Source organism: Schistocerca americana, chromosome 3 (assembly GCF_021461395.2).
Source record: "Schistocerca americana isolate TAMUIC-IGC-003095 chromosome 3, iqSchAmer2.1, whole genome shotgun sequence".
Taxonomy (NCBI): domain Eukaryota; kingdom Metazoa; phylum Arthropoda; class Insecta; order Orthoptera; family Acrididae; genus Schistocerca; species Schistocerca americana.
In genome coordinates, this window is record NC_060121.1 from 70,099,847 (window position 1) to 70,126,598 (window position 26,752).

The window sequence follows — 26,752 nt, forward strand, 5'->3', positions numbered from 1 at the left end:
AAGGCTATTTACAATTTGTACAGAAACCAGACGGCAGTTATAAGAGTCGAGGGGCATGAAAGGGAAGCAGTCGTTGGGAAAGGAGTGAGACAGGGTTGTAGTCTCTCCCCGATGTTATTCAGTCTGTGTATTGAGCAAGCAGTAAAGGAAACAAAAGAAAAAAATCGAGTAGATATTAAAATTCATGGAGAAGAAGTAAAAACTTTGAGGTTTGCCGATGACATGGTAATTCTGTCAGAGACAGCAAAGAACTTGGAAGGGCAGTTGAACGGAATGGACAGTGTCTTGAAAGGAGGGTATAAGATGAACATCAACAAAAGCAAAACGAGGATAATGGAATGTAGTCAAATTAAATAAGGTGATGCTGTGGGGATTAGATTAGGAAATGAGGCACTTAAAGTAGTAAAGGAGTTTTGCTATTTAGGGAGTAAAATAACTTATGATGGTCGAAGTAGAGAGGATATAAAATGTAGACTGGCAATGGCAAGGAAATCGTTTCTGAAGAACAGAAAATTGTTAACATCTAGTATAGATTTAAGTGTCAGGAAGTTGATTCTGAAAGTATTTGTATGGAGTGTAGCCATGTATGGACGTGAAACATGGACGATAACCAGTTTCGACAAGAAGAGAATAGAAGCTTTCAAAATGTGGTGCTAGAGAAGAATGCTGAAGATACGGTGGGTAGATCACGAAACTAATGAGGAGGTATTGAATAGGATTGGGGAGAAGAGAAGTTTGTGGCACAACTTGACTAGAAGAGGGATCGGTTGGTAGGACATGTTTTGCGTCATCAAGGGATCACAAATTTTGCATTCGAGGGCAACATGGACGGTAAAAATCGTAGAGGGAGACCAAGAGATGAATAGACTAAGCAGATTCAGAAGGATGTAGGTTCCAGTAGGTACTGGGAGATGAAGAAGCTTGCACTGGATAGAGTAGCATCAAGAGCTGCATCAAACCAGTCTCAGGACAACAACATATATCAAATGTGATAAACCTGGCGTTGTTACAACGGTACCTTCAGAGAGCCGTGTGACAGAAGCACTCTGCAGCTTCTTTTGAAATAGTTCTTACATGGTTATATAGGAAATGCGATGACCGTGGCTCAGTAGTAACTAGACAAACAGCGAACACCGTGAGAGAAGCTTTCTGCTCCTTCATTTTTGAATATTTCACCTATGGTTATTTATCAAATGTTATAATCCTGGCGTTGTTGCAACCGTACCTTCAGAGAGCAGTGTGACAGAAGCACTCTGCAGCTTTTTCTATACAATAAATGCGATGATCGTGGCTTTGTAGTAACTACACAAGCAGCGAGCACCGAGAGAGAAGCTTTCTGCAACTTCCTTTTTGAATATCTCACCTATGGTTATTTATCAAATGTGATAATCCTGGCGTTGTTGCAACCGTTCCTTCAGAGAGCAGTGTGACAGAAGCACTCTGCAGCTTTTTCTATACAATAAATGCGATGATCGTGCCTTTGTAGTAACTACACAAACAGCGAGCACCATGAGAGTAGCTTTCTGCAGCTTCGTTTTTGAATATTTCACCTATCGTTATTTAACAAATGTGATAATCTTGGCGTTGCTGCAACCGTACCTTCAGAGAGCAGTGTGACACAAGCACAATGCAGCTTCGTTCTGAAGTAGTTCTTACATGGTTATGAAGGAAATGCGATGATCGTGGCTTTGTAGTAACTTCACAAACAGCGAGAACCCTGAAAAAAACTTTCTGCAGCTTCTTTTTGGAATATTTCACTTAAGGTTATTTATCAAATGTGATATTCATGTCATTGTTGAAAATGTACCTTCAAACACTAGTGTGACAGAAGCACTCGGCAGCGTCTATCTGAAATAGTTCTTACATGGTTAAACAGGAAATGTGATGACCGTGGCTCCGTAGTAACTACACAAATTGCGAACACCGTGAGAGGAGCTTTCTGCAGCTTCTTTTGGAATATTTCACCTATGGTTATTTATCAAATGTTATAATCCTGGCGTTGTTGCAACCGTACCTTCAGAGAGCAGTGTGACAGAAGCACTCTGCAGCTTCTTTCTGAAATAGTTCTTACATGGTTATTTAACAAATGCGATGATCGTGGCTTGTAGTAACTACACAAACAGTGAGCTCGGTGAGAGAAGCTTTCTGCAGCTTCGTTTTTGAATATTTTACATATTGTTATTTATCAAATGTGATAATCCTGGCGTTTATGCAACCGTACCTTCAGAGAGCAGTGTGACAGAAGAACTCTGCAGCTTTATCTGAAATAGTTCTTGCATGGTTATACAGGAAATGCGATGATCGGGGCTTTGTAGTAACTACACAAACAGCGAGAACCCTGAAAAAAGCTTTCTGCAGCTTCTTTTTGGAATATTTCACTTATGGTTATTTATCAAATGTGATAATCCTGGCGTTGTTGCAACCGTTCCTTCAGAGAGTATTGTGACAGAAGCACTATGTAGCTTCTTTCTGAAATAGTTCTTACATGCATATGTAGGATATGCGATGATCGTGGCTTTGGATTAACTACACAAAGAGCTAGCACCCTGATAAAAGCTTTCTGCAGCTTTGTTTCTGAATATTTCACCTATGGTTATTTATCAAAAGTGATAATCCTGGCGTTGTTGCAACCGTACCTCCAGAGAGCAGTGTGAAAGAAGCACATTGCAGCTTCATTCTGAAAAACTTCTTGCATGGTTATGTCGGAAATGCGATTATCGTTGCTTTGTAGTAACTACACAAACAGCTAGCACCCTGAAAAAAGCTTTCTGCAGCTTCTTTTTGGAATATTTCACATAGGTAATTTATCATTTATGATAATCATATTTTTCTTGCAACTGTACCTTCTAAGAGCAGTGTGACAGATGCACTCTGCAGCTTATTTCTGAAATAGTTCTTAGAGGGTTATTGAGCAAATGCAATGATCATTGCATTGCAGGAACTTCACAAACAACTGTTGGTTTTACAATCCGGCTTTGTTGCGTAATCATCTCCTCCTTTTGGCATTCCTTGGTCCCCCTCTGGGGTTTGACCTCCATTACAAAATTTCTCCTCCGTAGTGTGAGCCATTTAGGGAAGAGCAACTTACCTAGTGTTTCCGACGTGCGCCCTCCTAGTACATTCCACCTTTTCATTCACGTCATTGTCTGATGCTGGGTTGCATAGCCAGCAATGTAGCCAGCCCCTGTGCTGGGGTCGCTATGTACCATTATGGTTGAGCCCCCTGAACACACAGGGATCACACTTCTGATACCTGAGCTGTTACCTCCGCATGCATCCCTTGGAGTGGTTGCTTGTCATCCTGGAGCATCGGCACTACCGGCAATGGCCGCCGTGCCAGACGGCCCTTGCTGTGGCTGGATGACGCCCGTGATGAGAGTACCTCATCGGAGTGGGTGGTATCAGGGCAGACGCTATGCACATGAATCGCATACGGGTCCAGAACTCTGGCTGTTCTTCTGCGGCCGTCTCTCTGCATGGAACTGATTCTTCAAGTGCTGCTTCTCTTGCCCCTTCGGCCTTCCCTTCCATGGCTACCCCCTGGGGAGAAGGTCAGGCCCGTCGGCTAGGGGAAAAACCTTTCCCCCGTTATCTATTTTGCACCAGGACTGATGGAGATACTTTCACCAATACCAACGCTTTATTCTTTGTGGAACACATTGAAGACAAGTTTGGCGAAGTGGACTCCCTGAGCAAGAAGCGGTCTGGTTCGTTGCTGATCAGAATTGCTTCAGCTGCCCAATCTTCGGCCCTTCGTGCCTGTACCCATCTTGGCACAATTCCTGTGTCCATTACCCACCACCAGGCTCTAAATATGGTACAATGTGTGATTTTTCACAGGGACCTCATCCTTCAAACTGATGAGGAGCTTCTGGACAATCTCGGACGGCGGGGTGTTCACTTTGTTCGGCGTGTCCAGAAGGGTCCCAAAGACAATCGCATTGATTTTGGTGCCTTTATCCTGGCCTTTGAAGGGGTTACCTACCCTGGGAAAGTTAAGATTATGGTTTATTGATGTGATGTGAAGCCATACATCCCACTTCCTATGATGTGTTGTAAGTGCTTGCGTTTTGGACACATGTCTTCCCGCTGTTCACAGGCCCCTCTCTGTGGTGACTGTGGACGTCCACTCCATGAGGGGAGTCCCTGTGTTCCCCCTCCTGTGTGTGTAAATTGTCATGGTAGTCATTCTCCACATTCACCAGATTTCCCAGTATATAAGAAGGAAAAGAAGATACATGAGTGTAAGTCCCTCGATCGTTTAACCTACACAGACGCCCATAAGAAATATACATGTCTTCACCCTGTGTCCATGACATCTAGTTACGCCTTGGTTACATCTTCACCCCTTCCTCTCTCTTCCTTACCCGCATCCCGGACCCCTCTCCTCCCCCCGTCCCCTGCGGCTCCCACACCTCCTCCTCTGGGCACTGCTCCCCCCTCCCCAGCCGGAGAAGTGTCCCACTGCTTTGGCATCTGCCAGTCGATGGCGCCTCTCCCAGGATGCCCCTTCCTGGCACCTTCCAGGCCAAAGATCTGCTGCCGCGCGACGACCGTGAGAGCTGCGGTCTGTTGGCCCCAAGGTCACCCGGTCTCTTTCTGTTCCCGATCTTGCTGCAGCTGGCTCCTTTATGCCACACAGCCCTCCTCGATGTCAGTCTGAAAAGAAGAAGAAACATAAGTCCCAGGACAAAGAGCCTCTGGTGTCACCAGAGGTTCCTTCCCCGACTTCACAACCAGATTCTGACCTGTCGTTTATGAATGTCGATCCCTCCTTGTAGGTGACGGGTGGGGACCCGGCGGTATGACTGGCTTTAGCGTGTTAGCCCCCATTTAAATCATCGTTCTGTGGTTCTGCAATGGAATTGTAATGGATACTATCGTCACCTCCCAGATTTGAAATCCCTTCTTTCGTCCTACTCTGCAGCTTGTGTGGTTCTCCAGGAATCTCATTTTACTGATTCTCACTCACCGACCCTCCGTGGGTTCCGTGTTTTCTTTCAAAATCGGGTCGGACCACTGCGGGCTTCTGGTGATGCTTGTACGTTGGTCCGTACAGACATTGCTAGCATGTGGATTCCTCTTCAAATTACATTGGGAGCGGTTGCTGATAGGATCAACTTACACTCTGTGGTCATGGTTTGAAATCTTTATCTCCCTCCTGACAGGACACTTCAACCTGCTGCCTTAACTTCCCTTCTTCAGCAACTTCCTCCTTCCTTCCTCCTCCTTGGGGATTTTAATGCTCATCATCCCTTGTTGGGCAGTGCCTTTCCATCTAGACGAGGTCTTCTCATAGACCAGTTTATTGCAGACCACGACTTTTGCATCTTAATGATGGCTCCCCTACTCATTTCAGTGCCGGTCATGGTACGTTTTCTGCCATTGATCTTTCTCTTTCTTCTCCCTCTCTCCTCCCTTCATTACACTGGTCGCCACACGACCATTTCCCGTTGATTATCTCGCTCCCTTTCCGCTCCCCGATGGACAGGTTACCTCGTTGGTCTTTCCAACGTGCCGATTGGCCTCTATACACTGCACAGGTCGTGTTTTCTCCCTCTTTGTCGGGTTGTATTGATGACGTCCTACATGACGTGTCTGACACGATTATTCGCGCTGCTAACCTTACTGTCCCACGCTCATCTGGACCATTTCGCCGCCGGCAAGTCCATGGTGGAGTACGGCCATTGCCATTGCCATCTGTGATAGCCGTCGAGCTTTGCAACACCTTAAGAGGCACCCTTCCATAGCCAGCCTTACTAACTTTAAACGCCTTCGCGCTAAAGCCCGTTATTTAATCAAACAGAGCAAGCGAATATGTTGGGAACGATTCGTTTCTTCCCTTGGTTCTACTGTCCCTCTGTCACGGGTACGGGCTACACTTCGCTCTCTCCAAGGTTGCCATCGACAGTCCACCCTCCCAGGCCTTCACCTCCCAGATGGCCTTTGTACGGGCTCATTAGTTCTTGGAGAACATCTTGCGACCCATTTTGCAGTGGCCTCAGCATCAGCCTCCTATCCAGCTGCTTTTCTTCACCAGAAACAGCGAGCTGAAGCTTCCACCTTATGTTTTACCCCTTGTGAGTCAGAATCTTATAACGAATCTTTTACTGAATGGGAATGTCTTTCTGCTCTAACTTCTTCTCATGATACGGCCCCTGGGCCTGATTCCATTCATAACCAACTGCTTCAACATCTCAGTGTTCCACAACGGCAACATCGTCTTCAGGTGTTTAACCGTATCTGGCTGCAGGGTGACTTCCCTTCTCAGTGGAGGAATAGCATCGTGGTTCCTGTCCTTAAGCCTGGTAAGAAACCCCTATCTGTTGACAGCTTTCGGCCAATTAGTTTGACCAATGTTGTTTCTAAGCTACTTGAATGGATGGTAGCCCGTCGGCACAATTGGGTCCTCGAATCTCGGGATCTATTGTCCCCTTACCAGTGTGGATTTCGAGAGGGATGGTCTCCAATCGATCATTTACTTCGCTTGGAATCCGCAGTTCAGCAGGATTTTTCCCAGCGCTGCCATTTGGTTGCAGTGTTTGTTGACCTTCGGAAGGCCGATGACACGGACTGGCGCCATCACATCTTACTTACCCTTCATCAGTGGGGTCTACGGGGCCCACTCCCAATTTTTAAACGCCTGTTCCTGTTCCATCAGTCATTCAGAGTTAGAGTTGGTACTGTTTTTAGTTCTCCACGGACTCAGGAGACGGGCATCCCACAGGGTTCTGTCTTGAGTGTCCTTCTTTTCCTCATTGCTATCGATGGACTTGGGGCCTCTGTCGGTCCTTTGGTCGCCCCTGCCTTGTAGTTGGATGATTTCTGCATTTGGATTAGTTCCTCTTCGATGGCATCTGCAGAGCGGCAGCTCCAGGGAGCTATATGGCGTGCGCCCCCAGGGGCTCAGCATTCGTTTGCTGGGTACGGGCTTGGCGACCCCGGGGTTCCTGAGCTGGGGACTGGTAAGCGCCGCCAGTCCCCTGTCACCGTAACCTCTAAGCATACTTCAACGACCACCGTGCGGCGCGGCGGTGGAATGTTGTGTGTCTCAGGGAATGGGGATCTTGGCTTGACCGCCCGGATCGCGAGGATGGAATAAACCTCTATTAAAAAACCCTCAATCTCAAGGTGTGCTGCACGCTGATGAGATGCATGGCTGTTGAGGTGGAACAGTCGATAGCGGGCAACCTCTGGGGAACCTGCCGCACCTCAGTTGTATAAGGCTTACCTAGGCACGCGGGGCTCTGTCTAGGTGGACTTCTAGTTCCCTAGCTGCTCGTGGGACCGAGATGGATCCTTCGAAATTCTCTTTTCTTCCTCCCAGCGGAAAGGGTGGGCCGCTGGAAGGTTCTAACACCAAGTCTCTTAAGAGGGCCCGTGCAGTCAGTCCCCCTGACTCCGGCGCTTCTTTGAAAAGTCCAGTCTTAGGTAACAGAATGCATTCTGGTAATCCGAATGTGTTTCTCATTGTGAAACGGAAAGAGGGTAGTTTCGAGAAGGTTTCGCCCTTCTATATACAAAAGGGTTTGGAGGGAATCTGTGGCTCCTTAAAATCGGTGAAGCGCTTACGTAATGGGACCTTGCTCGTGGAAACTTCCACTTCCCAGCAAGCAACTAACCTCCAATCTGCTAAATGCCTTGGAGAGTATGCCATAGACACCGAACTGCACAGCACCTTGAACTATAGCAAAGGTGTTGTGACGTGCCGGGATCTAGCTGATATTCCCAAGGAAGAACTGCAATGTGAGTGGGCTCCGGAAGGTATCGTTGATGTCCAACACATCATGAAGAGGGTTGATGGCACTCTTGTCAAATCCGACTCCTTTATTCTGACCTTCAGTAGCACAACACTTCCTGAACATGTTAAAGCTGGCTTCCTTCGCCTGAGTGTGAGGCCTTATTTCCCGGCCCCAATGTGCTGTTTCAAATGCCAGCGTTTTGGGCATACCACCTTAGGCTGTAAAGGCGAAGCGACTTGTGGACACTGTGGTCAGGCTGCTCATGAAGGAGTTGGTTGCTCGTCTCCGGCTAAATGTATTAATTGCTCTGGGAACCACCCTGTTTGGAGTAGGGACTGCCGCATATTTTTAGAGGAACGCAAGATCCAGGAAATAAAAACAACCAAGCGTATCCCCTATGGTGAGGCCAAGAAGATTTATAAGTCGATGCAACCTCCCACATTTGCTACATCTTTTGCATCCCTGGTACAGAAGCCTACTCCAAAAGTCGATGCCTCAACGCAGACTGAGGTGGTAAGTGTTGGCACTAACACCTGTAGCTGTCAGTGCACTTGCAACGCAGCCAGTGTTCCAGAGCCAGTAGCCCCTACTCGAACGGCAGACAAAAGTACAGTGGCGGACTTGGTCCAGCCCCTCGCGCCTCCAACAGCTGAGGTTGTCCCCAAGCCCAGTGCGCCAATTACCACTCCCACATCCGCTCCCCCAAAGTCCACCAAGCCACAGAAAGCTACTGTGCAGCAGCAACAGCGGGTCAAATCCCGTGGTAAACCATCTGACCATGCGGATGTTGTTTTACGCGAGGCTTCATCTGACTCTTCCCCAGAGTTGATGGAGTACGATGTATGTGTGGGGCAACCATCTCGTCCCACGCCTGCCCCTCCACCTGCTGCGGTCTCCCCACCCCGTCGGAGAGACAGGATGAAGGTGCTACCCCCAACATAGATGGCTCCCATACTCCAGTGGAACTTGCAAGGGTTCAGGACGCATGTGGAGGAACTTCGTCTACTTTCTCAGGGTCGACCATTGTGTCTCTGTCTCCAGGAGACGTATTTCCATCCATCATACTCCCCTGAGATACGAGGCTATACACTCCACAAAAAGGACGACCTGCGTGGAGAGAGAGCTAGAGGAGGTGTAGGTATTTTCGTCAGGACGGACTACCTATCCTCGCCTCTCTCACTTACGACGACTCTACAGGCCGTCGCTGTGTCCGTGCACGTGCGTCATCCATTGACTGTATGTTCACTTTACTTGCCCCCACATGATGCTCTTGATGAAGCGGCCCTCACCGACCTTCTTACACAGCTCCCCCAGCCATTCATTATTTGTGGTGATTTTAATGCCCACAATGTGCTTTGGGGCTCTTCAGTTACCTGCCCCAGGGGTAGAGCAATTGAGAGGCTTCTCCTGTCATCCAGTGCCTACTTGCTCAATGGAGGACAGAGTACTCATTTCTGCACGGCGACTGGGTCGTTCTCTGCCATTGATCTCTCGCTTTGCTCTCCAGCTCTTGCCGCCAGTGCTCACTGGGAAGTGGTCGCTGACTTGCACGGCAGTGATCATTTCCCAATCTGGATTCACCTGCCAGATGGCGTGGGCCCCGACAGGAGACCACCACGATGGGTGCTCAGTGGAGCTGACTGGACACTTTATAGCCAGTTGGCCCAATTCGAACACTGTGCGAATGTTGAGGTGCGGGTGGATCATATTACCAAAACGGTCCACCATACCGCTGCGGCATCCATTCCACAGTCCACAGGTCACCGGAAACGGCCACCTGTGCCTTGGTGGAGTGACGAATGCCGCTCTGCAATCAGGACCAGGCGTGCGGCTCTGCGGCGGTTCAAGTGTCGGCCGACTGCTGAGAATCTTGCAGCCTTTCGGGTGGCGAGGGCGAGATGTCGCCGCATTATTCGTGAGAGCAAGAAGAGGTCGTGGCAAAAGTTCCTGAACACCGTTAATCGTTCCACCAATAGTTCCATTGTGTGGGAGACCATTAGGAGAATTTCTGGCAGAGGAGGGAGGTGCCCCATAGCTGCTGTACTGAATAACGGCACTCTCCACACAGATCCGCGAGCCATTACCCAGACTATGGCAGCCTATTTTGCGACAGTTACTGCCACAACCAGTCAGGATCCAGGTTTCCAGCGCCATAGAGCGGTTGCTGAGAGGTGTAGTCTGAACTTCCAGCTCACCTCTCATGAAGTTTACAACTGCCCTTTTTCTATGTGGGAGCTGGATTCTGCATTGTCTGGAGCTCGTGACACTTCCCCTGGTCACGACAGGATCCATTACAGTATGCTATGGCACCTCACAATGCGCAACAAAGAAATCCTCCTCGCACTTTTTAATGCCATTTGGGCGTCGGGTCACTTTCCTGACGCGTGGCGTGAGGCAGTTTTAATCCCTTTTTTAAAACCTGGGAAAGACCGCTCGAGCCCAAGTAGCTACCGTAGTATTGCCCTCACTAGTTGCATAGGGAAGACCTTGGAGCGGATGGTCAACCGCCGCCTTGTCTGGATGTTAGAATCCCGGCAACTACTTAGTCGCTTTCAGTGTGGGTTCAGGAGGTTTCGTTCCACCTTCGATAACCTTGCCCTCCTGGAGGCGGCTATCCAACAATCTTTCCTACGCCGTCATCACCTTATAGGTGTATTTTTCGACATCGAGAAGGCCTACGATACCACTTGGCGGCGTCTCATCCTGGAGCGGCTTCACGACTGGGGTTTTCGTGGTTGTCTTCCTCTTTTTATTCAGTCTTTCCTCTCGCCACGATATTTTAGATACCGAATTGGTGACGTCCTGTCTGATCGCTTTGAGCAGGAGAATGGTGTCCCTCAGGGTAGCGTTTTAAGTGTGACTCTGTTTGCCATCGCTATTAATAGCATTACGTCCATGGTGAAAAGTCCTGTCCAGTGTTCTTTGTTTGTGGATGATTTCTCTTTGTTCTGCTCTTCTTCAAGCCTTGCAACGACAACTCGTCAGTTGCAACTTACGATTAGGCGTTTGGATGACTGGGCGCTGAAGAGTGGATTTAAGTTTTCCACCGAGAAGTCTGTATGTGTTCTTTTTAACCGTTCTCGTTCGATTTTAACCTTTCCTGAGTTGCGCTTGAGGGACACTATTCTTTCTTTTAAAGACACGGTGAGATTTCTGGGTCTCATTTTTGACTCGAGGCTCACGTGGTTACCTCATCTTAAAGACCTGAAACGGCGGTCGCTTCAGGCTTTAAGTATTTTAAAATGTCTTAGCCACAGTACATGGGGAGCTGACAGGACTTGTCTGCTCCAGTTTTACAGGGCGTTTGTGCGATCTCGGCTCGATTATGGGTGCACGGTGTATGGGTCTGCGAGGCCTTCGTACACTTAAAGATTTTGGACGTCGTCCACCATGAAGGGCTGCGGTTGGCCACTGGGGGATTCCGAACTAGCCCAATACCAAGCCTCTGTGCAGAGGCTGGTGTCCCCCTGCGGGTTCGGGGGTTAGAATAGGCCCGCGGTATTCCTGCCTGTCGTAAGAGGCGACTAAAAGGAGTCTCCAACGTTTCGGCATTATGTGATGGTCCCCTCTCGGGTTTGACCTCCGTCTATCTAAATTATTCCGAAGAGCGAGCCAATTGGGGAAGGGCACCTTACATGGTGCACTGTATCCTTCGTGCAATTAGACCTATAGCCGTCTTTCTCGTCGTTGCAATGGTGTCCCGCTCGTTTTCGATCTCGTGGGCGATTACCACGCTGCACTCTGCAGTGTTTCTTTTAACTGAGACAACGACCTTGGCCATATTTGCACCTAAGATCCAGCACGGTAGCCAGTCCGTTGTGGTGGGGTCGCCATGTACCCTCTTGGTTGTAGCCCCCTGACAACACAGGGATCGCTCTACTGATGCCTGCGCCGTTCACTCCCCACGTATGCCAAGGAGTAGATGCCCATCGCCCTGGGGCATCGGGACTCCCGGCACGGGCCATCCTGCCAGGTGGCCTTTGCTGTGGCTGGGTGGCGCCCGTGGGAGGGCCCTTGGTCGGAGTAGGTGGCATCAGGGCGGATGACCCGCAATGAAGCGTGGTACATCATCTCTTGCTGGCGGCCAGCCGTCAGCAGTCTCTAAGCGTTCCAAAGCTCAATTCAAGGCTAATGTGTATGACCCCAAATCGTTCCCCTCCCTGGCCACACCATGGGAGGAACTAAGGGCTATGAATGAGAGCGAAAGATACTCGCCACGGTATCTCTTCTGTACCAGAGCTGACGGGGAATCTTTTATGTCCGTGAAGCCTCAGTTCTTTGTAGAGCATTTAGAGGACAAGTTTGGGGAGGTGGAGGGCTTGTCCAAGATGCGGTCCGGATCGGTGTTGATACAAACGGCATCCTCCGCCCAGTCGCGGGCCTTGCTCGCTTGTACTAAGCTGGGGGATGTCTCTGTCACTATCGCGCCCCATAAGAGTCTGAAAATGGTCCAGGGCATTATCTTTCACAGGGATCTGCTTTTACAGTCCGACGACGAGCTGCGCGCCAACTTGGAGCGCCGAGGTGTCCATTTCGTCCGGCGCGTCCACCGGGGTCCGAGGGATCGTCAAGTTGCCACCGGTGCCTTCATCTTGGCCTTCGAGGGTGACACGTTACCTGAGAAGGTCAAGGTGATGGTGTACCGTTGTGATGTCAAGCCGTATATCCCTCCCCCGATGCGGTGCTTCAAGTGTTGGAAGTTCGGCCACATGTCTTCACGCTGTGCGTCCGACCTCGTCTGTCGCGATTGCGGTCGACCTTCCCATCCAGATCATCCCTGTGCGCCGCCTCCAATCTGTGTGAACTGTGGTGCGCACCATCCGCCTTGCTCGCCAGACTGTCCGATTCTGCAGAAGGAGCGGAAGATCATGGAAATAAAGACTCTCGACCGCCTGACGTACACTGAGGCGAAGCGGAAATATGATCGGCTTCATCCGGTGCGCATGACAACTTCTTATGCCGCAACTGTCACTCCTTCTACAATTCCCTCCGCTCCAGGCAGCTCTCAGAGTCGAAGACCCACACCTGCCCCCCTTGATGGTGGGGGGCACTAAACCTCCTGTTGCTCCTGCTCCATCTACTTCAGGAGCAACACCCCCCCCCCCACCCATCAGGGACATCAGTCCCCCCTTCCCAGCCGGAGAAGCGTAAGACTTCTTCGGCTACTCTCGTAAGGAAGGGGTCCCTTGGGGACCTCCCTTCCCAAGTTCCGTCCGGTACAAAGGCCGACAGCCGCAAGTGGCTTAAACAACCGCCGGTCCCTGGTCGTAGGGACACACGGTCGTCGTCTGTCCCTGAGACGGACCCAGTTGCGCCCTCCCAGCCTGCGCCGCCAAAGGCACAGCGCGAGAAGCAGCAGAAGAAGAAACTCCCCAAGGCTACCGACATTGCGGTGGCACCCATTCCACCGCTTCCTACAAGCTCTGCGTCTGAGGATGAGGTGGAGATTCTGGCGTCCGCTGAGGACATGGATCTCGCCAGTCCCTCGGATGCAGTAGATGGCTGTTGTCCAGGTGGTGACTCCGTAGCAGCAGGGGCCCCGGAGGCGTAATCTGCCTCCCCAGTCCCTTCACGCCTTTCCCATCCATGGCTAATAACATCCTCCAGTGGAACTGCAGCGGTTTCTTCCACCATCTAGCTGAGCTCCGCCACCTAATCAGCCGTCATCCTTTCCTCTGCATTGCTCTGCAGGAAACTTGGTTTCCAGCAATGCGAACCCCCGCCCTCCGTGGCTATCGGGGTTATTTTAAGAACCGGGCAGCTTATGCAAGGGTGTCTGGTGGCGTCTGCATATATGTCCTGAACTCTCTTCACAGCGAGTTTGTGCCTCTACAAACAGCTTTAGAGGCTGTCGCTGTTCGGGTGTGGACGCCCCAGGCCATTACCGTCTGCAGTATTTACCTTCCACCTGATGGTACTGTCGCGCAGCATGTCCTGGCTGCTCTGATAGCACAACTGCCGCCACCTTTTTTGCTGCTGGGTGATTTCAATGCCCACAACCCTCTATGGGGTTGGACTGTCTCCGATGATCGTGGTCAGGCCGTGGAGCATGTGTTGGCTCAGCTCGACCTTAGCCTCTTGAACACCGGTGCTCCCACGCATTTCAGTGTGGCCCACGGCTCGTTGTCGGCCATCGATCTCTCTGTTTGCAGCCCTGGACTTGTCCCATCCCTTCACTGGAGGGTGCATCCTGACCTGTGTGGTAGTGACCATTTTCCCATCTATTTGTCACTGCCACAGTGTCATTCTTCTGGGCGCTTGCCCCGCTGGGCTCTCCACAGGGCTGACTGGCCAGCTTTTACTTCCGCTGTAACCATTGCGTCTCCCCCACAGGGTGACATTCACGAGGTGGTCTGTGTTTTAACCACGTCCATCATTTCAGCGGCCGAGGCTACCATCCCCCGTTCCTCTGGCCTCCCTCGGCGGAAGGCTGTCCCCTGGTGGTCGCCGGAGATTGCTGAGGCTATTCGCGACCGTAGGCGGGCTCTCCAGCGTCATAGGCGGCACCCGTCTCTGGAGACCCTCATCGCCTCTAAGAGGCTCCGTGCCTTCGCCCGTCGACTTATTGCACGGCGTAAGCAGGAGTGCTGGGAGAGGTACGTCTCCTCCCTGGGCACCCGTGTCTCGTCCTCGCACGTGTGGTCCCGGATCCGGCGGATTTATGGCTCCCAGACCCCTGTGGGTGTCCCTGGGCTCTCCTTGGACGGCGCTGTCTGCACGGACGCTGCCGCCATTGCTGAACGGCTAGCCGCGCACTTTGCTCAGAGCTCGGCGACTGCATCCTATCTCCCCGCCTTTCGCTCTCTAAAGGAGCGAGCCGAGCGGACGCCATTCTCATTCCACGCGCGTCATTATGAAACATACAATGCTCCTTTCAGCGAGAGGGAACTCCTCGCTGCCCTCGCCGATTGCCCTGATACAGCACCAGGACCGGACTGCATCCATGCGCAGATGCTGAAGCATCTCTCCAGGGACTGCCAGAGACACATCCTCACCATCTTTAACCGCATTTGGAGCGAGGGCGTGTTCCCGTCGCAATGGCGAGAGGGTCTTATTGTCCCCATCGTGAAGCCCGGTGCGGACCCACTGGCGGTGGACAGTTATCGTCCCATTACCCTCATTAACGTTTTGTGCAAATTGCTCGAACGTATGGTGGGGCGGCGTTTGTGTTGGGTCCTTGAGTCGCGCGGTCTCCTCGCTCCATCCCAGGGTGGCTTCCGTCGGGGCCGGTCTGCAGTGGACAATTTGGTGCGGCTGGAATCTGCTGTCCGTACGGCTTTTGCCCGACGTCAGCACCTTGTTGCTGTATTTTTTGATCTGCGGAAGGCGTATGACACCACATGGAGGCATCACATCCTCGCCACGTTGCATGGGTGGGGTCTTCGTGGTCAGCTCCCGGCTTTTCTTCAAAGCTTTTTGTTGCGCTGCTCTTTCCGGGTGCAAGTCGGTGCCACCTCTAGTTCCTCTTCTATACAGGAAAATGAGGTCCCGCAGGGCTTGGTGTTGAGCGTCTCGTTATTTCTAGTGGCCATTAATGGTCTGGCTGCAGCAGTGGGGTCGTCGGTGTCTCCTTCTTTGTATGCCGACGACTTCTGCATCTCATTTAGCTCCACGACTACGGGAGTCGCCGAACGCAGGTTGCAAGTCGCCGTTCGCAAGGCAGCATCATGGGCTCTGGCTCATGGTTTTCAGTTCTCTGCTGCCAAGACTCGGGTTATGCACTTCTGCAGGCGTCGGACGGTCCACCCTCATCCTGACCTTTACCTCGACGGCCACCTGCTTGAAGTGGTGGACACTTTCCGCTTCTTGGGACTCGTGTTTGATGCCCGGCTCACATGGGTTCCTCATGTTACTCAGCTGAAGCAAAAATGCTGGCGGCACCTCAACGCCCTCCGCTGCCTTAGCCACACATCTTGGGGTGCAGATCGCTGCACGCTACTGCAATTGTACAGAGCCCTTGTGCAGTCCCGGCTTGATTATGGGAGCCTGGCCTATGGGTCCTCGTCACCCTCAGTGTTGAAGTTGTTAGACCCCATACATCACTGTGGGGTTCGGCTTGCTACTGGCGCTTTTCGCACCAGCCCCGTGGATAGTCTACTGGTGGAGGCCGGGGTTCCCCCGCTGTGGATCGCTGCCATCGTCTGCTCGCCGACTATGCTGTCCACGTACATTGCTCGCCAGGCCATCCCAATCGTCGCCTGCTTTTCCCTGCCTTGGTCCACCACCTGCCCGAACGGCGACCTCGGTCTGGGCTTTCCGTAGCTGTCCGTGTCCAGTCCCTGCTGTCAGAATTGGGGTCATTCCCTCTTCTGCCTCCCATCCAGGTCCGTACACCTACGCCTCCCTGGTGTTTGTCCCGGCCGTCCGTCCATCTGGATTTGGCACAGGGACCTAAGGACTCGGTTCCGCCTGTGGACCTCCGTCGCCGTTTTCTTGCGCTCCTCGACTCATTTCCGGGCTGTGAGCCTGTCTACACTGATGGTTCCCTGGTTGATGGTCGCACTGCCTACGCTTTTACTCACGCTGCCCATGTTGAGCAACGCTCCTTGCCGGCTGGCTGCAGTATTTTTACTGCAGAGCTGGTTGCCATCTTGCGAGCTCTTGAGCATATGCGTTCCTGCTCAGATGCGTCCGTCGTCATCTGCAGTGACTCCCTGAGCAGCCTCCAGTCCATCGACCGCTGCTATCCCTCCTCTCCTCTGGTGTCCTCTATTCGGCATTCTGTTTCCACCATTACCCACTCTGGTCGTTCGGTGGTTTTTGTTTGGACGCCAGGTCACGTTGGCATCCCGGGGGACGAACGTGTTGACAGGCTGGCCAAAGGGGCGATAGACGCCCCAGCTTTGGAGATCGGCCTTACGGCTCGCGACCAGCAGCTGGTGTTGCGCCGTAAGGTGCTTGGGATGTGGGCTGCTGAGTGGCGTGGCATGACAGCCCCGAATAAACTACGGACTGTCAAGGGGACGACCGATGTGTGGCGTTCCTCCCTGCGGGCTTCTCGCAGGGACTCGGTAGTCCTGTGTCGGCTGCGCATCGGCCATACCTACCTGACGCACGGCCATCTGTTACGTCAGGAGGATCCCCCCTTGTGTCAGTGTGGGTCCCGGCTGACGGTCGACCACATTTTGCTGGAGTGTCCTCGACTGCGCACACTCCGGCAATCTTTTAATCTCCCGGGCACTTTGGCTTTGGTTTTATCCGACGATGCCTCCATGGCTGATACCGTTTTAAATTTTATCCGTGGTAGTCCGTTTTATGGTTCGATTTAGGGAGGTCCTGCGCCTTTCCCTTTCTGTGTCTATTGTCCTTGTGTCTGTTGCTGTTCTGGTGTGCCGTGAGATGGTTGACTCTTTCCCATTTTTGATCTCGTGGTCAGTCAACCAGTCTCCGGCCATCTTCCTTTCTTCTGTTTCTTTCTGTCTGGTGTTCCTCTGTCCTGTTCTTGTCTGTAGTGTTTGTTGCTGCATTTGTGTGGTTTTAGCGCCTGGGGGGACGTCTCCTCCCCCTTTGGTTTTTATCTGCTTCGTAGATTTTCGGCTCGCCTGATTTTGGAATGGGGGACTGATGACCTTCGCTGTTTAGTCCCCCTTAAACATCCAACAACCACCACCACCACCATCGTGTTCGGGGCGATCGATTTCTTCTCTGCTCCGATTCTCTTAGTGCCTTACAATCGCTGCAGAGCCTATACCCGACTGAGGAGATGGTCCAGTTGATACATGACCAACTGTACTCGCTCCAACAGCGGGGTAAAGAGGTATCCTTCTGCTGGGTGCCTGGTCATGTCGGCATATGGGGCAATGAACAGGCTGATCGGGCTGCCAAGGAGGCCTGCAGAGAGCAGGATGTGGTCCAGTGTCCTATCCCCTTGCAGTCAGTCATCGCTGCACTCCACAGGAAGTGCATGGAGTTGTGGGAGGACGAATGGCTGGCGGTGACGGCCAATAAACTGCGGTCGGTAAAGTCAACCACTCGGCCATGGCGCTGCTCCTGCCGGTTGCTCAGGCGGGAAGAGGTGGCCCTCACACGTCTGCGGATTGGGCACTGTCCTATGACGCATAGCTATTTATTACGGCGGGAGGATCCTCCGTTTTGTGCCGCTTGTGGTGTGCACATCTCTGTCCGGCACATTTTAACCAACTGTATTTTATACCGTGATGCAAGGGCAGAAACACAAGTTGTTGGGGATCTCCCTTGTATTTTAGCTGACGATGAGACGTGTGTGGCAAGGGTTTTTAAGTTTTGTGATGTGTCTGGACTCTGGCCTAAACTTTTAGGCTGGAGGTTTTAGTGTGTTGCAGAGTGGCTGACTCCTCCCTTTTTTCCTTGTGGTCAGCCAGCCACTTCCATCTGCTCCATTGTTTTAGCTCCCTCTACCATTTTCTTCCTGTGTTGTCTGCGTTTTACTGCTGACGCCCTGCATCATCCCACGCTTCAGTGTGGGTGAGCACATTTTTTCAATGATTGTTCCCCGTGTTCTCTGTTCCGTTTTATGTCCATGTTCTGAGGTTTTCTTTTTTCTTGACACCCGTCTCACTATGATGCTGCACGGGCGCTGAAGTCCTTGCTGTCGTGCGCCCACAAACACCTCTTCTACTACCCCCTCTACTATATGGCGTGCCTCTGCATTGACCCTCTCACATGGGTTCCAATTCTCTCCTCTAAAATCGTGGGTGCTCCACTTCTGTGGCCGTACTACGATCCACGCTGATCCAGAGCTCTATCTCGATGCCCACCGATTGCCTGTGGTCCCACAGTTTCGTTTCCTGGGTCTTCTTTTTGACAACAAGCTCACTTGGCTGCCCCATATCAGACATCTGAAGGTAGGATGTTTCCGTAAACTCAATGTCCTTTGCTTCCTTGCCCACTCCTCTTGGGGTGGGGACTGTGCTCCCCTTCTTAGTCTTTATCGTGGTCTAGTTCTGTCTCGCTTGGACTATGGTTGTCAAGTTTATGGTTCAGCTGCTCCTTCCACACTGCACGTGCTGGATCCAGTCCACCATCGTGGTATCTATTTGGCCACCGGTGCCTTCCCTACTAGGCCTGTTGATAGTCTCCTGGATGAAGCTGGGATCTCCCCCCCCCCCTTTCTTTTCGGCGGTCCCAGCTTCTAGTGTCTTATGCACTCACTATCCGTTCCTCTCCCACTCATCCTTCCTATTCTATCCTGTTCCCAGACCATGGACGTCACCCACCAGACTCCCACCCTTCGGGCGGGTTAACCGGTTGGGCTACGCTCTGCGTCTCTTTGCTGTGATTTTCAGCTTCCTTCTTTGTCCTGCCTTCCTCGCTCCCTCCCGTCCACCCCCCATTGGTTAGTTCCTCGGCCTCGAATTCGGATGAATCTCCACAGAGGTCCAAAAGATTCCAACCCCCTGGTGGTGTTCCGTACCTTTTTCCGCCAAATTTTATGAGTTTTGGGATGCTGTTGTTTTTTTACACTGATGGCCCTAAATCTGCTGATCATGTGGGGTATGCCTTCACGTCCTCTGTCAGAACGGAAAATCATCTGCTGCCACCTACATGTGGGGTGTTTACTGTGGAATTGATGGCAATTTCCCAGGCGCTTAATTTTATTAAACAGTCCCAACACAACCGCCTTTTGTTATGTACAGACTCGATGAGTTGTCTTCTTCCTATTGACCGGTGTTTTTCACACTATCCCTTGGTCTCTGCCATCCACGACCATCTCACTGATATTCACCGTGCTGCTTGTTCCATTGACTTCCTTTGAGTCCCTGGCCATGTTGGTATCCCGGGTAATGAGCTCGCTGATCGTTTGGCTGGGGGAGCAGTCACTAACCCCCCGTTTTCTGTAACCCCTCCTGCAGTGGATTTACGGTTTCACATCAAATCCCACTTCGCACAGTCATGGGCCAATTCTTGGGAGGCTACTCCCCTGTCTAATAATCTTCATGCGATTAAGGTGACAGCAGGCCCGTGGCGTTCTTCCTTTCGCCTCTCCTGAAAGGACTCGACCACACTGTGTCGTCCCCACATTGGCCATAACAGGCTGACCCATGGTTTTGTTTTGCGAGATGAAACACCCCCACTTCGTTGTTGTGGAGCATTCCAGTCGGTAGCCCACATTTTGGTTGAATGCCCCCTTCTTTTGGCTCTGCGTGCTAAGTACAGACTCCCCCACACTTTACCTTTGATGTTGGCTGACAATTCCCGGATGGTCTCTCTGGTTCTAGGTTTCCTCCAGGAAAGTGGTTTTTATTCTCAGTCTCAAGGTTTCTAATCTGTATCTGGTATTGGGGCAGGGCGGTGAGTGTTTGTGTGTCTCGCACTGTAAGCAGTTTTCGGAGATTTCTGATTCACCTCCCTGACCGAAATCCTGTTTTCTTCCCCTTTTACTCTGTTTTTACCCTTTTTTTTAACGCTTGGTTAGTCTCCTTTTCACATACGTGCTTTCTTCATTCTAGCGGTTGTACCTTTTAAGTCAAAGGTAGTCATGCCTATGCAACTTCTGCATAGCGTTGTGTTCGTTCTCTTGCTGACTTCCCTCATTTTGTTTCTACCATTGACAACATGACTGTCCCTTTACGTTTTTAGTCCTTTCCCTTCCATTGTTCTGACTTTCCTGAGATGTCAATTTAGCGGAATGGATCACATTTGAAACAAGGGACTGATAACCTTGCTGTTTGGTCCCTTAAATCTCAAACAACCAACCAACCAACCAATATTTCACATTGGGTTATCTATCCAATGTGATAAATGTGGCTTTGTTGCAACAGTACTTTCAGAGAGCAGTGTGACAGAATTATCCTGCAGTTACTCTCTGAAATAGTTCTTAGAGGGTTATGGAGCAAATGCGATGATCGTGGCTTTGTACTAACTACACAAATGGAGAGAAGCGTGAGAGAAGCTCTCTCCATGTTTTCTCTGGAATATTTCCCATAGGGTTATTTATCAAATGTGATAATCATGGCTTTGTTGCCACCATACCTTCAGAGAGCAGTGTGACAGAAGCATCCTGCAGCTACACTCAGAAATAGTTCTTAGACGGTTATGGAGCAAATGCGATGATCGTCTCTTTGTAGTATCTACACTAACAGAGAGAAGTGTGCAAGAAGCTTTCTGCAGCTGCTTTCTGAAACATATCATGTAGGGTCATTTATCTAATGTGATAATCATGGCTTTGTTGTGACCGTACCTTCAGAGAGCAGTGTCCCAGAAGCGTTCTGAAGCTTCCGTCTGGAATGTTTCACATAGGGTTATTTATCAAAACTGATAATCAAGGCTTTGTTGCCACCATACCTTCAGAGTGCAAGGTGACCCACGGTTCCTGCAGTTTCTATCAGAAATAGTTCTTAGGGGGTTATGGAGCAAATGTGATGGTCATGGGTTTGTAGGCACTACACAAGCAGAGAGCAGTATGCGAGAATCTTCCTGCAGCTCCTTTCAGGAATATTTCACTTAGGGTTATTCATCAAATGTGATAATCAGGGTTTGTTGCCACCGTAGCTTCAGGGAGCAGTGTGACAGAAGCTTCCTGCAGCTTCTTTTAGACATAGTTCACATAGAGTTATGGTGCAAATGCGATGATCATGGCTTTGTAGTAACTACAGAATCAGAGAGCAGTGTGTGAGAACCTTTCTGCAGCTCTTTTCCGCAATATTTCACATAGCGTCACTTATTAAAAGTGCTAATCACGACTTTGTTCCCACAGTATCTACCGAGTAGAGTGCGAGAGAAGCTTTCTGCAGCTTCTTTCGGAAATATTTCACAAAGTGTTATGTATGAAATGCGATGATCGTTCTTTGTAGTCACTATACCAACAGAGAGTAGTGTGAGAGAAGCTTCCTGCAGCCTCATACAGAAACATTTCACATAGGGTTACTTATCAAATGCGATGATTATTCCTTTGCTGTCACTGTACCTACCGAGAAGAGTGTGAGTGAAGCTCACTGCAGTTTCTGTCAGATTTATTTCACATAGGGTTATGGATCAAATGCGACGATCATTGCTTTGTAGTTACTATACCAACAGAGTACAGTGTGAGAGAAGCTTTGTGCAGTTTCTTGGTAGTCACTACACCAACAGAGAGCTGTGACCCACCAGGGGTCCACAACTCTTTTTGTGGATACGTGCGTAGCGAACACGCGACCCGGAACTAGTGTGGCCCTCCTTCCTTTTTCGGGCTTCATACCGTCCATTTCTCGGTAGGTGTTACCTGAGGTGTGAACAATCACCTAAGGCGGGAGTGCCCCCAGAGAGGGTCCCCACAAGGAAGGAACACGCCATTGGAGACGCCGGTAATCGTGAGGGATACTTCCACAATGGTTTTCTCATCACCTACTACGTCTGCTCATAAGCAAAAGTTCAATGAGTCTCAGCCACGGACATTTCTTCCATTGTTGCCACAGTTCCTTGTTGCTTCTCGGTCAGATGAAGGTCAAGACTTCTCCACAGTCAACCCTTTCATTATTCAGGAAGGTGTCGACGCAATTGCAGGTCCTGTAAAGTCTTGTTCCTGATTACGAAATCGCACCTTGGTGTTAGAAACAGTCAGTTCCCTCCAGGCACAAAAATTGATGCGTACTTCACTGATCCACACCTTCCCTGTCTGGGTGCAAGCACACCGCACTTTAAATTCATCATTTGGGGTTGTTTATACACGCTCCCTCGACGGATTGTCCGACGAGGACATTCAAAACTACCTGTCTGACCAGGGCATAACGGCTGTCCATAGTCATGAAAAATGGTAGACACGAACATCATTCCAACCCGTACTGTCTTCTTGACATTTGACAAAGATCAACTCCCATCGAAAATCAAAGGCTATGAGATAATATCCGTTCGCCCGTATATCCCAAACCCTAAGCACTCCCCCCTGCGGGTTCGGGGGTTAGAATAGGCCCGCGGTATTCCTGCCTGTCGTAAGAGGCGACTAAAAGGAGTCTCAAACGTTTCGGCCTTATGTGATGGTCCCCTCTCGGGTTTGACCTCCATCTATCCAAATTATTCCGAAGAGCGAGGCAATTGGGGAAGGGCACCTTACATGGTGCACTGTATCCTTCGTGCAATTAGACCTATTGCCGTCTTTCTCGTCGTTGCGATGGTGTCCCGCTCGTTTTCGATCTCATGGGCGATTTCCCCCTGCGGGTTCGGGGGTTAGAATAGGCCCGCGGTATTCCTGCCTGTCGTAAGAGGCGACTAAAAGGAGTCTCAAACGTTTCGGCCTTGCGTGATGGTCCCCTCTCGGGTTTGACCTCCATCTATCCAAATTATTCCGAAGAGCGAGCCAATTGGGGAAGGGCACCTTACATGGTGCACTGTATCTTTCGTGCAATTAGACCTATTGCCGTCTTTCTCGTCGTTGCGATGGTGTCCCGCTCGTTTTCGATCTCATGGGCGATTACCACGCTGCACTCTGCAGTGTTTCTTTTAACTGTGACGACGACCTTGGCCATTTTTGCACCTAAGATCCAGCACGGTAGCCAGTCCGTTGTGGTGGGGTCGCCATGTACCCTCTTGGTTGTAGCCCCCTGACAACACAGGGATCGCTCTACTGATGCCTGCGCCGTTCACTCCCCACGTATGCCAAGGAGTAGATGCCCATCTCCCTGGGGCATTGGGACTCCCGGCAATGGCCATCCTGCCAGGTGGCCTTTGCTGTGGCTGGGTGGCGCCCGTGGGGAGGGCCCTTGGTCGGAGTAGGTGGCATCAGGGCGGATGACCCGCAATGAAGCGTGGTACATCATCTCTTGCTGGCGGCCAGCCGTCAGCAGTCTCTAAGCGTTCCAAGGCTCAATTCAAGGCTAATGTGTATGACCCCAAATCGTTCCCCTCCCTGGCCACACCATGGGAGGAACGAAGGGCTATGAATGAGAGCGAAAGATACTCGCCCCGGTATCTCGTCTGTACCAGAGCTGACGGGGAATCTTTTATGTCCGTGAAGCCTCAGTTCTTTGTAGAGCATTTAGAGGACAAGTTTGGGGAGGTGGAGGGCTTGTCTAAAATGCGCTCTGGGTCAGTACTGATACAAACGGCATCCTCAGCCCAGTCCCGCAGGTTACTTGCTTGTGACAAGTTGGGGGATGTTAACGTTTCTATTACGCCACATAAGAGTTTAAATATGGTCCAGGGTGTTATTTTCCATCGGGATCTCCTTTTGCAGTCTGATGACGAGCTGCGCGCCAACTTAGAACGTAGAGGTGTTCATTTCGTCCGGCGCGTTCATCGGGGTCCGAGGGACAATCAGGTTGCTACCGGTGCCTTCGTCTTGGCCTTCGAGGGTGATACATTACCGGAAAAGGTCAAGGTGATGGTCTACCGATGTGACGTCAAGCCCTATATCCCTCCCCCGATGCGGTGCTTCAAGTGCTGGAAGTTCGGCCATATGTCTTCCCGCTGCACTTCCAGCCTCACATGTCGAGATTGCGGACGCCCGTCTCATCCCGATACTCCATGTGCCCCGCCTCCCATCTGCGTCAACTGCGGGGAGCACCATTCACCTTGCTCGCCTGACTGCACAGTCTTTCAGAAAGGGCGCAAAATCATGGAATATAAGACCCTGGACCGGCTGACCTATACTGAGGCCAAACGGAAATATGACAGACTCCATCCTGTGAGAATGACATCTTCGTATGCAGCTGCTACAACAACTGTGCTAGCTCCATCAGTTGCGAGACTTCCAGCCAGCTCGATAAGCAGTACGACTCCTTCTGCCCCCTTGCCCGTGGGGGGCTCTCCCCAACCGGATGCTCCTGCACCACCTACCTCAGGAGCAACCTCCTCCCACCCGTCGGGGACATCCGTCCCCGCTTCTCAGCCGGAGAAGCGCCTAACTTCTTCGGCAACTCTCGCCCGTAAGAGTTCCCTTGGGACGCTCCCTTCCCAGGGTTCCCCCAGCGGGAAGGATGACGGCCACAAGTGGCATAAGTCCTCACCAGCAGCCGGGCGTAGGGCTTCACGATCCTCCTCTGTCCCGGAGACTGAATCGGTGAAGCCTTCCCAGCCGGTGAAACCCAAGGTTCAGCGAGAGAAGTCCAAGAGAAAGACCTCTAAGGCTAAAGAACTTGCGGTGGCACCAACCCCACCGCACCTTTCGCGCTCTGCGTCTGAGGATGAAGTCGAGATTCTAGCGTCCGCTGAGGACCTTGATCTCGCTGGTCCCTCAGACGCCATGGATGCCTCTCGTCCGGGTACTGAATTGGTGGCAGTGAGTGAACAAGCGGCGTAAATTGCCTTCCCAGTCCTTTCACGCCTTTCTCAGCCATGGACAATACCATCCTCCAGTGGAACTGCGGCGGTTTTTTCCACCATTTAGCTGAGCTCCGCCAACTTCTCAGCCTTCGCCCTTTCTTCTGCATTGCTCTCCAGGAAACTTGGTTTCCGGCGATGCGAACCCCCGCCCTCCGTGGCTATCGGGGTTATTACCAGAACCGAGCAGCTTATGAAAGGGTGTCTGGTGGCGTCTGCATTTATGTCCTTCACACTCTGCACAGCGAGTCTGTACCTCTCCAGACGCCTTTAGAGGCTGTCGCTGTACGCGTGTGGACGCCACAGGCTGTTACCGTCTGCAGTCTTTACATTCCACCGGATGGTGATGTCTCGCAGCATATCCTGGCTGCACTGGTCGCCCAATTGCCGCCACCTTTCTTGCTATTGGGCGACTTCAACGCTCATAACCCTCTGTGGGGTGGGTCAGTGGTAACAGGTCGAGGCGCCATCATTGAGCATTTATTGTCGCAGCTCGATCTCTCGCTGTTAAATGATGGTGCCTTCACACACTTCAGTGTGGCGCATGGCACCTACTCCGCCATTGACCTTTCAATCTGTAGCCATAGCCTCTTACCGTCTGTCCAATGGAGTGTGCATGACGACCTGTGTGGTAGTGACAATTCTCCGATCTTTTTGTCACTACCACAGCGCCACTCTTCTGGGCGCCCTAGCAGATGGGCTATGAATAAGGCTGACTGGGACTTGTTCTCCTCCACTGCCGCTTTTGAGCCTCTCTCTACCGATGACATTGATGCCGTGGTTCAATCGGTCACCACCGGCATCGTTACTGCCGCCGAATCTGCCATTCCCCATTCCTGTGGGTCCCCTCGGCGGAAGGCTGTGCCTTGGTGGTCGCCTGAGATCGCTGAAGCGATTAAAGACCGCCGGCGGGCGCTCCAGCGTCACAAGCGACACCCCTCCCTCGACCACCTTATCGCCTTCAAACGGCTGCGTGCGCGGGCCCGCCTCCTTATCCGCCAAGGCAAGAAGGAGTGCTGGGAGCGGTATGTGTCCACCATTGGCCTCCATGTCACTCCCTCGCAGGTCTGGGCCAAGATTCGACGCGTCTACGGCTATCGGCCACCTGCCGGCGTCCCTGCGCTCTCACTGCATGGAGCAGTTTGTACTGACTCCGACGTCATTGCCAATCGCTTAGCAGAGCATTTTGCTATGAGTTCCGCTTCTGCGAATTACCCCCAGGCCTTCCGCTCCATTAAAGAGCGGATGGAACGTCGGAGCCTTTCGTTTCGCACCAACCACCCAGAATCTTACAATGCTCCATTTAGTGAGTGGGAATTTCGCAGTGCCCTCGCTGCTTGCCCTGATACCGCTCCTGGGCCAGATGGCATCCACTGTCAGATGCTGAAACACCTTTCAGTGGACTGCCAGCGGCGCCTTCTCGATCTTTACAACCGTCTTTGGGTCGAGGGGGAGTTTCCGTCGCAATGGCGGGAAGGCATTGTCATCCCCGTTTTGAAACCTGGAAAGAACCCTCTGGAGGTGGTCAGCTACCGTCCCATTAGCCTCACCAACGTTCTTTGCAAGTTGCTTGAACGGATGGTGAGCCGGCGCTTGCATTGGGTACTGGAGTCTCGGGGCCTTCTGGCTCCGTCTCAGGGTGGGTTCCGTAAAGGCCGCTCCGCCACCGACAATCTGGTGAGCCTGGAGTCGGCCATCCGTACTGCCTTTTCCCGCCGTCAGCACCTGGTCGCTGTCTTTTTCGACATGCGGAAGGCGTACGATACGACGTGGCGTCATCACATTCTTTCTACGCTCCA